We start from the raw sequence: 12,956 nt of genomic DNA on the forward strand, positions 1-12,956 counted from the left end.
TATGTTTAAGAGCCATCTCTACTATCTTTTACTGTGAACTGTCTAAGTAAGGAATCACCTTTTTGGCCTTATTAAAGTGATAGTAACACTATTAGTCTCTCTGCAAGTCCTTTCTATCAAGGCAGTGAAAGGATTTGAGACAGGATTTGAGATTGAGATTGATTCATCTCAATCTCATTCAGATTAAGAAATTAGCCAAATGATCCCAGTCCTTGGGCATGCAGGGAATCCTGGCCCTAAAGATGGAGCTTGTGGGTAGATTCTGTAAGAAATGCAAAGAACATTTAAGGTGGTGGTCCCTGACTATAAGGACATGGATCTTACCTTGAGCTGAGGGTGAACCAGGCTTTAGGAAGATGGGGCCAGGCCTACCCAAGAGGCCTGAAGCCTCCCTCCTGGGCGCCTGAGGCAGCTTTCCTAACCAGAGGCAGGGACCCACCTTGGAGCCCTGGGGAGCTGGGTGCCCCAGGCAGCATGTCAGCGGCCTGCCTGCCTTCTTCCTCTGCTGGGCTGGCATGTCCAGGCTGCAGCACACAAAGAAAGGGCTTCCCAAATAGGGTGTGGTGAGCATCTTTAAAGTTTTTGTTTCAATATCCAGTCCGTTGTGGACGATATTCTATAACATAAAATAAAAATGATTTCCTAGAAATATAAAATGCAAGATAAACTGTAAAGTACAAGCTCAAATTATGTATTAGGAGAATCAATAGACCTAGAACTCCTATATCACATTGCAGTAAGTGTCTAAATGCTACTCAAATTTCACTCTTAAGATAGTTATGCTTTAAGCAACAGGACTTTAGAACACAGATTTTATCTTCCTTTTCCACTCTTTTATTTCCCATCTCCTTTATGCAAGCTCCCCACCCTGGAGCTGAATAAGTCAATTTTGGGGGCAATGTTTGCTCATGCCTTTCTCTCCCACAGACGGTCTGTGAGGTCATTTTATAAGAATAGAGGCTTTTACCTACACAGGATGAAGGTGAAGGGACCATGGTAAGAAATACGGCTTTATTTTTTTTTAATTTCATTTTGCTTGGCCATTTATCTGCAAACGGTCTACAAATAGTCTGACTGCAAAATATTATTTTGTCATGATCTCACATTTTGAGGTTTAGCTGAGTCCTACGTAGTTTGTACCTGGCCACGAAAAAGCATATTTCAAAGAGGAACATTAGATCTGATGTTTTGATGTAAAACACTTGTCTTTCCTATGTACAATCATGGGATATTTTATTTTAATTTTTAAAGATTTTATTTATTTATTTATTTATTGAGAGGGAGAGCATGACTGGAAGGGCCAGAGGGAGAAGGAAAAGCAGGCTCTCAGTGGAGCAGGGAGCCCAATGTGGGCCTTGATCCCAGGACCCTGAGATCCTGACCTGAGCCAAAGGCAGACTCTTAACTGACTGAGCCGTCCAGGTGCTGCAAGGGACATTTTATTTCTATGATCTTTAATTCCACCATTAAATCATTAAATAGATTGTACTTACTGTGGTTTCAGCAGCTTTAAATTTAAGAATAAAAAAAAAAAAGGTAGGGAATATGAAAGTCCTGATTTCTCCCATGAGTCCACAGATAAACCACTGACCCGAAAGAAGAGCAGCAGAATCCTCATTTGCTCTTCTGCTGGGGCGGACTCTGCAGGGATGCTTTCCGACCTCACTGAGGGATAGCTTGTCTCTGTGTCTCTCAGGATATTGTGGTCAAGTCCATGTCACCAGTCAGCTGATAAAGGCATTTCTACAGGAGACAGAATGACATTGTCAAATTCTAATTCTTGGGACTACAATGGAGACCACCTTCTGGAGATTAAAGGTAAATGAACATTTGCCCTCTTCTTTCCCGAATTGTTTCATTTGTGAAGGTGCCCACCTAGTTCAACATGTCAAAAATATATTCAGAAGGAATACAGTGACTGCCTTCTCATGCCCCTGTCCCCGGCTGCTTGCGTCTGCTGCAACCGTCAGCCACATACTTGATGTCACCGGTGCCCTGGTGAAGGATGGGTGCTTGGCTTCTCCTCCTTTGCTGTTACAAACAGGGCTTTTGACAAAAACACTTGTAGACATGTCCTCTGCATGTGTGAAAGACCCTGCCAGTGGGATTGTGAGCCCCAGAGTCCCTGTGTCTGTCGTATTGATGATCGCAAAGATTTTATTGTCATCGTGACAGTGTCTTCAGTATAGTTTAGAGATGTGCAAGGCTGGGTGATAGTGATGTGACACAAAGGCCTTTCATAGCTAGTCCCTGATTTGATTCCTCACCTGCTCTGTTAACGAGCAAGCACAGGTATAAGTACACTCACTCATAGGAAATGCGACAGATCCGGTTAGTGGCAGAACCAGGAGCGAATAGACTGCAGGTCCCGCAAGTCCAGGTCACTTCCCTGTTCTCTGTCCAGAGCCTTGTGCTCGCTCAGGGGGGTCTTTGTTGTCCGTCAGTCGGTGGTGCGTCTGTACCTCAGTGACCATGGTGTGGTGGAAGGAGCTGGAGCAGAATGCAGAGGCAGAACGTGTGCATGTGAGCAGAAGCCACTGGAGGAATGCCTCCTCTAGGCCCCACACCCTTTTGACTTTGTCCCGAGGTTTGGTTTCTCCTTTGTGTCATATAGTTGAGTCGACAAGGAATAAATCTGACATTTTAATTTCTTTTTTTAAAAAAGTTTTATTTATTTATTTGACAGACAGAGATCAGAAGTAGGCAGAGAGGCAGGCAGGGAGAGGAGGAAGCAGGCTCCCTGCAGAGCAGAAAGCCTGACTCAGGGCTCGATCCCAGAGCCCTGGGATCATGACCTGAGCCGAGGCAGAGGCTTTAACCCACTGAGCCACCCAGGTGCCCCCTGACATTTCAATTTCTGGTCCAGGTACACTGAGACTTAGGTACCCCTTCCAAGGAAAAAGGTAATCTGCCAGTAGTAAGGAAGGCAAATAGCACAGGGTAGGAAAGATTTAGTGGAGGTGTTTTGGATTGGTCCAAAGGGTTTTTTAAAAAGTCTAGTCTCCTTGAAAAAAAAAAAAAAGAATGCCTGTTTGGACTTTGGAGCCCAGGCTAAAAGGGCCAAATTTCACCTACCCACCGGTCTTTGTAAATAGTTTTATTGCAACACAGCCACTCCCGTTTACGTAAGTCTTCTCTATGGCTGTTTTACCAGCATGACGGCCGAGTTGAATAGTTTGAAGAGTTGCTGTCTGGCCTGCAAAGGCTAAAATACTTTCTGGTCGTTTGTAGCAAGTTTGCTAATCCCTGAATTGAGAGATCTGTGCTTCTAGACAGTGTGGAGAAAATTTTGTCTGCTATTCTCATGGTCTCATGCACCTTCCACCCTGTATGGTCCCTCCGCTGTACCAGCAGAGGCTTAGCAGCGGGTCACAGGCTTTCTACTTCCACCACGGTGGGAGCTCATTCTGTATGATCTCGGGCCCAAGACTGTGGGGACAGTTGAAGGCTCCTGCCTCCGGCAGTGGGCAAAAGTAGGGCCCAGGAGAGCCAGTACCATCACAGATAAAGAGTCATGGGGTAGTGAACCCATTTAAGGGACCTTGGCTTCTCTGTATCTCCCAAATTCTATTTCCGCACAACCTTAGGATCAAGGATGCAGGGGAAGGGTGTCACCTTGGGCAGCCTGTGCTGCGTTCAGCCCTGTGGGATCCTCTTTGAATCCGAGGGCTGTCCTTCCTCAGAGCTGTCCCTGGCTGCTGTCCTGGAGCAAGGCCCCGTCCTGGGTGTCCTCCACACCTTCTGTGACATGCCAGCTCCTGATGAATGGTATCAGACAGGCTTAGGAATCCCAGAATCAAAAGTGGAAGTGTCACATGCCACAGCTGTTTTGCTCCTTTGCCAAAGCCCAGAAAGAACATGTCTGTTCCTTAGAGGCTCCAGGTGTGCCTCTGGATAGCTTTCCCTCCACAGTGACCCCTTATTCAGAATTCTTCTGAGGGTCAGGTATCTGATGCCTGGGAAACTCTTTTTTTTCTTTTTAAGATGTATTCATTTATTTGAGAGAGAGGGAGGGAGAATGAGTGAGGAGGGGCAGAAGCAAAAGGATACAGAGAATCCGGAAGCAGACTCCCCACTGAGCACTGAACCCAACTCATGACTGGATCCTACAACCCTGAGATCATGACCTGAACCGAAATCAAGAGTTGGCCATTTGCTCGACTGAGCCACCCAGACATCCCGAGGGAAAGCTCCTTATAATAAGGTAAGAAGTCCAACACAAGGTATAGGAGTGTATGCTGTCTTTAATTTGCTTGCAATCATTCTCATTGTCTTGGAATTTTAGACTCTCCTTAACCTTTCCTATCGTGAGAGTGACATTCTGGAAGGGTGTTGTGGGGTATCCTAGCAGAAGTTACGTCCTCATCTGCTCTAAACATTTCCTCCCAGTTGCCTCAGGTGGCTCAACCATCACTGCATTCTGCACACAGCCAGGTATGTGTGGCAGCTGTGAGTGTGAACGGTTGGGATGGCTCAGCCTATGTCTTCTGATATTCCAGGAAGCAGTCTTATTCTCTGCCCTCCTGTCTCCCTCTCTCCCTGCCTCTCCCGCAAACCAGACCCCCTGAGATTTTCCACAAGGGTGTGTGGTAGCTGGACCTGTAGTTCTGACACTCGCCCTTTGGGGTCCCCTCCTATTAGGAAATGCTTGCTCGTGATTTCTGTCCCTATCATGCTGACCCCGGGGTGGGCGACCCCCCAGTATCTGCTTCCCATCGCGGGTGACTGTCTGCATTCACGGTCCTCTTGCTGTGCAGCGGCTCACGTCAGAAACGGGGGTGCCTTCCCAGGCTGCAGTAGCGACACCGCGACAAGACTCTGGACACCAGCACCTGGCTTTGCTTTCGTCTTTTCCCCTTGAGCAAACTGGCTCTGTATTTCTGGAATAGAAGTACGGGTGGACACGGGTGTTCAGAGAATACATGGTGGGGGGGGGGGATGCTGAACAAGTCAGCAGGTGCGGAGCACCTTGTTTCTTGCTAGGCCGTAGGGTCGTGAGGAGCTGCTGCAGGCGACACACAGGGTGTGGTTGGAAGAGGCCAGAAAGGGGTGTCTCTGCAGCTGGGGGTTGAGGAGAGAATGCATTCAAGAATAGTCATCAGGGCTGAGTGACTGGACATAACAGACATGGAGAGAATGTGCTAGGATGGCCAGGGGGTGACCAGACTGCGACACAGATGGAGCTGGGCCATGAGTGTGTGTGTCTGTGTCTCTGTGTGTGTGTGTGTGTGTGTGTACCTCCGTGTGTGTATCTGTGTGTCTTTGCATATGTATCTCTCTTTGTGTCTGTGGGTCTCCATGTGTTTGTGCGTGGGTCTCTGTGTCTCTGTGTAGATGTGTTTCTTTGACTCAGTGTTTGTGTGTTTCTATTTGTGTGTGTGGCTTTCACACTTTCCTAACTGCAACCCACAGTAGAAATAAATATATGGCCCAAGCCAACCCCCCATCTGTGTGCACGTATCAGTACATCATAAAGGCCCACCCTTACTCTGGCGGGTCCTGCTGTGAGTGCTGCTGGAGTATTTATTTCTACAGGACTCCTCACAGCCCTGTGAGGTGCTGTCCCTTCTCTACTGGCCCAGGGAGTTGAGTGACTTCCCAGCACCTCGTAGCAGACAAGTGGCTGAGCTGGGATCTGAACCCCATTCCCCGGCTCCAGAGTGCCTGCCCTTTCCCCCACCACACTCTCCTCTCACAGGAAAAAGTAAATGTAGCACAAAACAGTGCTTGCCCTCACCGTGGCGGGTGCCTTGTGATATTTGCTGTTGTATCCTGTTTGATCCCCCACATGCAGGCCCCACCCCCACATGGGTTTCCTGACCCTCCCTAATCTGTCTCCGTCTGCTTTTTGGCAAAGTCTGTTAAGTCCTACTTCCCCAGGGCCTCTCAGTGCCTCCCTGTCTCCATGCCAGTGGCGGCTCCCCCAGTTCCTGCTCCCCATGACTTCCTCCCTGGACCTTCTTCCTGGACGGCTATGAGCACCTCCTAACTTTCATTCTCCGTCCGTTTTCCACACGGAGACTGAAGTCACCTGAAACATGCAGTTTTCACCATATCGTTCCTGATTTGGGCCCTGAAATACTCTGTTGCTGTTTGGGGCTTAGTACTCGGTGCATGAAGATGGTCAGTAAATGTATGAGGGGATATAGAATTAGGAAACTTACTGTGTATTTTTCCTCAGGATGAAGATCTTCTCCCAAGAAAATATTTTGAGGTTGACTTTCCGGTCATAGTCACGAGAAAGCTACACAGCATCAAGTAAGTGTGGCTTGGACCAGACAACAGAGTCGGGTAGATTCAGAGGCAGCGGTTAGTAGGGGGTCGGTCTGCATTCTGGGGACCTCATTTTAGGGGGCTCTTCTCTTGGACCCCCTCCCCACTTTCTTACCGGCCCCGGCATCTTCATTCCAACCTGTGGAGCAGTCTTCTAAATGCAGTACACCCTCCGTTGTGACAGTTCTGTCCATGAACATCATTTGTCTGAACCTTGAAAAGAAATAACCTACAGTAGTTTGATCATCTGAATTGTTCTGTGTGTTTTGTCTCCTTCATTATCTCCAGGGTATAGAGAGGTGCCCGGCCCAGAAGGGACGCATAGTAAATATTGTTCGAGTGAATGACAAGGAGGCTCTACTTGGGCATTTACTATATGTGAGATATTCCGGGTGCCACTTTGAGGCCAGGTTTTAAGAAATTTGCAGAGTTGTCGAGGACGAGTTTGTGAATCTCTGCGGGGAGCTGTTGTAGCACCATGTGAAATGCTTCACTTGGATCATCTCATTCAGCGCTCAGAGCAGACTCATGAATTCCAGTGGGGAAACCCAGGCTCAAAGCAGTGAAGGGGATTTCCATCAGGGCACCTGTGGGAGAAGGGGTGGAGCTGAGATTTAAACCATGGCCTCAAGCCAAGGTCAGTGTTTCCTAGTGGTTCTAACCTGTGCTCTCTTCCCTCTTTATAAATGAGTCATTTAAATAAAATGCCAAGTCTTACATTTTTAAAAAAAGATTTTATTTATTTATTTGACAGGAGAGAGATCACAAGTAGGTAGAGAGGCAGGCGGGGTAGGGGCGCGGGAAGCAGGCTTCCTGCTGAGCAGAGAGCCAGATGTGGGGCCCAATCCCAGGACCCTAAGATCAGGACCCGAGTTGAAGGTAGACGCCTAACCCAATGAGCCACCCAGGCGCCACACTGAATTTTAAAAAATTCTTAGTTAACATAAAACTTTCCAGCGTTTCCTTCAAAGATGTCTAATTCTCAACATCCGTAAAGAATTTTCTAGTATGAGGCTATTCTACTATATCCTATAAAAATCAGGTTTTCACCATTTCCAAATAGAATATTCTGTTACAGTAAATACGCTTTTTAGTTGCCGCCTGGCATCTGAGACTGTATCGGCAGAGGAGGATCTAGCTTGGTAGAACCCCGAGTGAAATAAGAGAAAGTGGGCTCTCGCTTAAGTCCAGAGGTGGCTTCTAGGCTGGAAAAGGCTTGACCGTTATGTGTGGTTGTTGTGATAGAGGATTCGGGTCTCTCACGTCTGGCTTTTTGCATATCCTGGAGGAGAGGATTCATCATATAAATGTTACTGACTTCAGGTCTGTATAGGAGTCGGTTTTCCAGATAACTGTTGGAGAAGAGGCAGGAAACTAGAGATGACTTGGAAAACATTGGAACATCAGGCAAATTCTTGCTGACCCTTCTTGAGCAATTTCTGAGTCTTCAGTATTTCATGATGAGATTGAGAGTGGACATCCTATTCAGAGTGTCCTGCTTAGTGACCTCCCCTGAGCCCTGATCTGTCAAAGTGTGAATGCGTATGCCGAGGGCCAGATATCACGGAGCAGAAGGCCTTGTTCAGTGAGCGGCCCTTGCTTTGAACAGGAGCAGGATGTGTTTGCTGTTTCTGGAGAGGGTGTTTGCAGTTTTGCTGAAACTGAGCTCCTTGCCTCATTTCTGTCTTTCCTATCTTCCCACAGAGTCAAGCCTTTTTATCACAACCCATCCTTGAATTACATTCAGAGGACCTACTTACCCTTCACCTACGTGTTACTGTATGGGCTATGGAACTCTCTTTGCTTTCTTTCCCTTTTTCCTTTGACAAGTGTGTGTGTGTGTGTGTGTGTGTGTGTGTGTGTGTCTGAGTCTGAGCCTGCATATGTGCGCCCATGATGTCACATGGCATATACTTCTGTGATATGTTTACACTGCATCACATTTACTGTGAAGGAATTTAAAACACGTGTACATAGGTCCTCATTCTTTTTTTTTTTTTTTTAAGATTTTATTTATTTATTTGAGAGAGAGATATCACAAGCAGGCAGAGAGGCAGGCCCAGAGAGAGGAGGAAGCAGGCTCCCTGCTGAGCAGAGAGCCCGATGCGGGCCTCGATACCAGGACCCTGAGATCATGACCTGAGCCGAAGGCAGCGGCTTAACCCACTGAGCCACCCAGGCGCCCCATAGGTCCTCATTCTTAAATCTTTACAAAATGTGTTTCAGTGATTTCCAAAAGATGCAAAAGTAGATTTTTCTGAAAATCTCTGTTCCCAGCTTTCCTTGGGAGCATCCATTCTGGCAGCATCAGACCCTCAGTCCCATCCCCACCGCTCCCCACTTCGTGTACCTGACCTGCGCTGCTGATTATGTCACCTCCTTGGCCCCTCTGCTTGGGTTTTCACCCTCACGTTTTAATTATGAGTGTTGCCAACAACACTCTGATCACCTCTAAGCCTTCTGAACCCAGGGAAACCTCTTCCAGAATGTTCCATTGTTTTCAGTCCGAGTCTGATGGAGTAGTTCAAGGGACTTCTTAGTAATTGCTGTCAGGAGACATGCCCAGAGAGGATGTCCTTTGTGGTTGGTGGACACAGATGACAGGAAACTTCAGACAACCAGACAGGCCTCTATGCAACCACAGTGCCATACTCACGCTCCTAGTGAAGAAACTCTGCCAGAAAAGAACATCTCCCCCATCCTTTGTTTCCCGCCTACAAATTTTAAGTAGATCCTCTGCAGGCTTTGCCATTTCCTGGCCTAGCTGTTTTCTCCACACTGTAGCTGCCACAGTTCTTTGCATATTGGGTGACTACTTGGGTCAGGATGATTACTGATAATAAAAGAGCTACCACTTTGCATTAGCTTTGATCCATCAGTGCAGGAATGTATGAAGTAGAAAGTAAACACGCTCCATAATCTGTCCCCCCACCAAGAAAAGCAGCGTTCAGTGTGTTTTCTCCTGTGGATGAACAGCACACCTAGAGACGGATAAATATCACACATTAGAAAACACACACAGAAAGATAATCCAGTGTCTGGCATGTCCAGGGTTCCATAAATTTTTGTTGAAAGGCCATACATACACAATGAATGAATACATAGGTTGTAGTTCAGTATATATCTATTGAATGAGTGAATCTGTATTTCTCAAAATCAGTAAATTCAGGTGTCCTTTAAATAAAGTGAATCATTTATACATCCTGCTCTGTAGCTAGCTCGCTCCTTCTGCAACCTAGCAACCCGTGACTATCTTTGTGTCGTCATATATAGGTCTGCCTCCTCATTTCTGATGGCTTTCTAGTTCTCCTTGGCATGGAAATTCCATTTTACTTAATGTATTCAGTACCAATGGTCCTTTAGATAGCTGCGTGTTTTATGGTGTTCTCTTAAGCAGTGTTGTAGAAAGCAGAGGTACACGTGCGTATGTGCAGGAACTGCTGGCTCAAGGAATTGTCCCTTGTGAATTGTAATAGGTACTGCCAAACCGTTCCTTGAGACCCTCTTTACTGATTTGTATTTTCACAAGAGTAGATGAGGGTTCCCTTTCTGTACACCCTAACACTGGCTGTTTTCATTTAAAAAATTCAGCCAAACTGCCAAACCTACTAATTTAACACGTTTTAAAGAACTTTGTGCTAATGAGATGGAGTATCCTTCCTTCCTTTTACTGGCCTGCTGGATTTCTTTGTAAATGTCCATTGGAAATGTTGCAGTTTCATTTTCTTTTCAATTGCTGGGAATCTTTTAGAACATAAAGAATATATATATATATATATATATATATATATATATATATATATATAATTTTTTTGGCATAACAGTATTCATTATTTTTTCACCACACCCAGTGCTCCATGCAGTCCGTGCCCTCTATAATACCCAACACCTGGTACCCCAACCTCCCACCCACCCGCCAATTCAAATCCCTCAGATTGATTTTAGAGTCCATAGTCTCTCATGGTTCACCTCCCCTTCCAATTTCCCCCAACTCCCTTCTCCTCTCTAACTCCCCATGTTCTCCATGCTATTTGTTATGCTCCACAAATAAGTGAAACCATATGATAATTGACTCTCTCTGCTTGACTGATTTCACTCAGCATCATCTCTTCCAGTCCCGTCCATGTTGCTACAAAAGTTGGGTATTCATCCTTTCTGATGGAGGCATAATACTCCATAGTGTATATGGACCACATCTTCCTTATCCATTTGTCCGTTGAAGGGCATCTTGGTTCTTTATTTTTTGATCAAAGTCCCTCATGAGACTTTTTGGGCAGATGTTTTTCTTCGTGTTTGTTTGCTTGCTTTTGAACTGTGGGTTTGTATCTTCTTTAGGCACATTTTCTGGTCCTGCACCTTAGAGTTTCTGATTTTGCCATCATAGTGTCCAGAGCTCACGACCAAGGAAGAATTCTTGAGCTGTCTCTGGTGCCGCAAAAAGGTGATTTTATTAAAAATCAGGGACAAGTCCTGTAGGCAAAAAGAGCTGCCATGGAGTCATGAGGAGTGGCCTATTCTGTACTTTCAAGTTTGAGGGGGTTGGGGATAGTGTAAGTCTCCAAGGAATTCTGGTAGGAAGGTTTCCAGGACCATGAGGGGCTAGCTGTTGTTAGCAAAAAGTCATTTATTATGGTCTAATAAAGTCTTAGTCATGAGACCCTTCAGGCCTAGGTCAGTGGGCCTTATGCTTGAGGGATGATTTCCAACATGTATCTTGGAGGCTAGAGAAAAAGGAAATTTCCAAAGTAAGTTTTATATGTTAAAGTAGGCTTCCAGGATCCTGGGAGGAGGATTTGGGTTAGGATTGCCTTTTGCCCTTCACAGGGTGTCAACACAGAGACAGTTGAGTCCCTAGAGGAATGCCCCTTGCCTGTTTCAAGCAGTTGTCAGTGGGCTGCAGGTAGTAAGGACATTTCATAATTGCTCTTCAACCTTCGTTTCCACATCACATTTCACCTCAGTGAGGAAAAGTACTGTTGCGTGGAAAGCACAGACAGTGGTGTATTGTGATACCACTTCAGGGGACATTGAGGGCCAGGTGTGTTTTCTGTGGGCAGGCCCGTGGGAGCACGCACTCGGGGCCCATCTGGGATAGCCACCAAGGCTGGGGGAGAAGGGGAAAAGCCCCAGCTGGGGTATGGGAAGTCGTGGGGATGAGCTGATGGGACCAGGACCAGTGGCCAGAGCCGGTCTGCTGAAGTGCCCCGGTCTCAGCCTTTCTAGCCACCTGGCCTGCAGCAGCTGGGCCCCAGGTGAGCATTGCCTACAACTGCCTATTGTCTTTTGATTCTAGACCTCCCTCGGTCAGGAGTTCTGGGATACTTGGCGGGGTATTCCGACTGTGCAGGATGCTTTTCCACAGCAGACCAGGTCAGTTTTATGACCCGCAGTGTTCTCCTGGGTTGGTGGCCAGGGATCTGGCCTAGGCCATTCCCTGGGGGCAGTGGGGGTGGTGGTGGTGGTGGATGGCAATGGGACTTCCTTCACGGGCCACACTTTCCGTTTCTCCAGAGATGTGCTGGACTTTGCTGATGTCATCTGGGTATAGGAAAAACCAACAGACCCTCCAAACGCGATCCTAACACTGAAGGCGGAAGTGACACAGTGGAAGAACTTGTCCCAGTCTTCATCGCAGGGACTGAAGAGCTCAGACTCAGCTGCAGTCTGGAAACTGAAGAACACCATTAGGGACAGAACAGCATTGGGTGAGGGAGATGGACGACCACATCAGCTTGGAGTGGCGGGATTACAGAATATCCCTCAGGAGCTTCCCCAGGAAAAGAGGTTGGATGTTGGGAGCATAACTGCTACATCCTTCATAGCTCGGTAGTCGCCTCAGCCTCTGCTGGCATCGAGCAATAAAGAAACACAGACAAAGGTCAGGGCCAGAGTCCCCATTGACTCTATCCAGTTTTCATTTTCTCGTACTTGGGCTCACCTCATCAGGGCGGTATGGTAAGAACTAGATTTACCCTTGAGTTGACAATCTTCATGGAGTTTCTACCCAAGGCTCCACAGCAGGCACTGGAGAAAGATGACAAGAGCTCTCTCAAGGCCTTCCATTTACTGGAGAATAAGAACAAGTAAATTGGCCACTGCATCATAGAAAACCAGGTGCTGTGTGGACTTATGAAATTTCCCAGGATGGGTCCCTCCAGTCTTCGTTGGAGCATCAGTAGCATGAGTGAAGGGCTTTAGAGGAAGAGACCTTTGCCTGGAGAGCAGAAAAATGAGTAGGCGGCAGCTACAGGGCTGGTGTGGTGAAAGGAGCTCCAGAATATTCCATGGAGGGGTAAACAGGTAGGAATCCTCGGCCTGCTCTGGAATCTAAAAGCAGGGCATCTATGGCCGAAATGGAAGTGTGAAGAGAGAAGCTGTTGCAGAGGAAGTTGGGCCAAGGAGAGCCTGACCAGCTTGGGAGCTTGAAAGGGCTCAGAACGGGTGTGCCTGGTAGCTCAGTTGGTTCAGCGTCTGCCTCCGGCTCAGGTCATGATCCCAGGGTCCTGGGAGAGGGGCCTGAGGTCAAGCCGCCTGCTCGGTGGGAAGCCTGCATCCTCCTCTCCCAGAGCTTGTGTTCTCGCTCTGTCAAATAAATAAAGAAAATGAATAAAAGCCTCAGAACTTTGTGCCAAAAGAGCAAACACCTATCTCCTGATATGGTGTATAAACAGGCCAGAATGACA

At 47.1% G+C, this 12,956-nt stretch overlaps 1 long non-coding RNA gene across 1 annotated transcript; it reads left to right on the plus strand.

Annotated features, from left to right (window-relative positions):
- The first annotated feature begins 4,148 nt into the window (after nucleotides 1-4,148).
- LOC122895380 lies at nucleotides 4,149-12,024 on the plus strand. Its single transcript, XR_006382202.1, has 5 exons — nucleotides 4,149-4,204; nucleotides 6,182-6,258; nucleotides 10,609-10,714; nucleotides 11,567-11,643; nucleotides 11,785-12,024. It is a non-coding gene; the product is annotated as an uncharacterized LOC122895380 (long non-coding RNA).
- Nucleotides 12,025-12,956: the final 932 nt, after the last annotated feature.

This window comes from Neovison vison, chromosome 14, assembly GCF_020171115.1.
Source record: "Neovison vison isolate M4711 chromosome 14, ASM_NN_V1, whole genome shotgun sequence".
NCBI classification, from domain to species: domain Eukaryota; kingdom Metazoa; phylum Chordata; class Mammalia; order Carnivora; family Mustelidae; genus Neogale; species Neogale vison.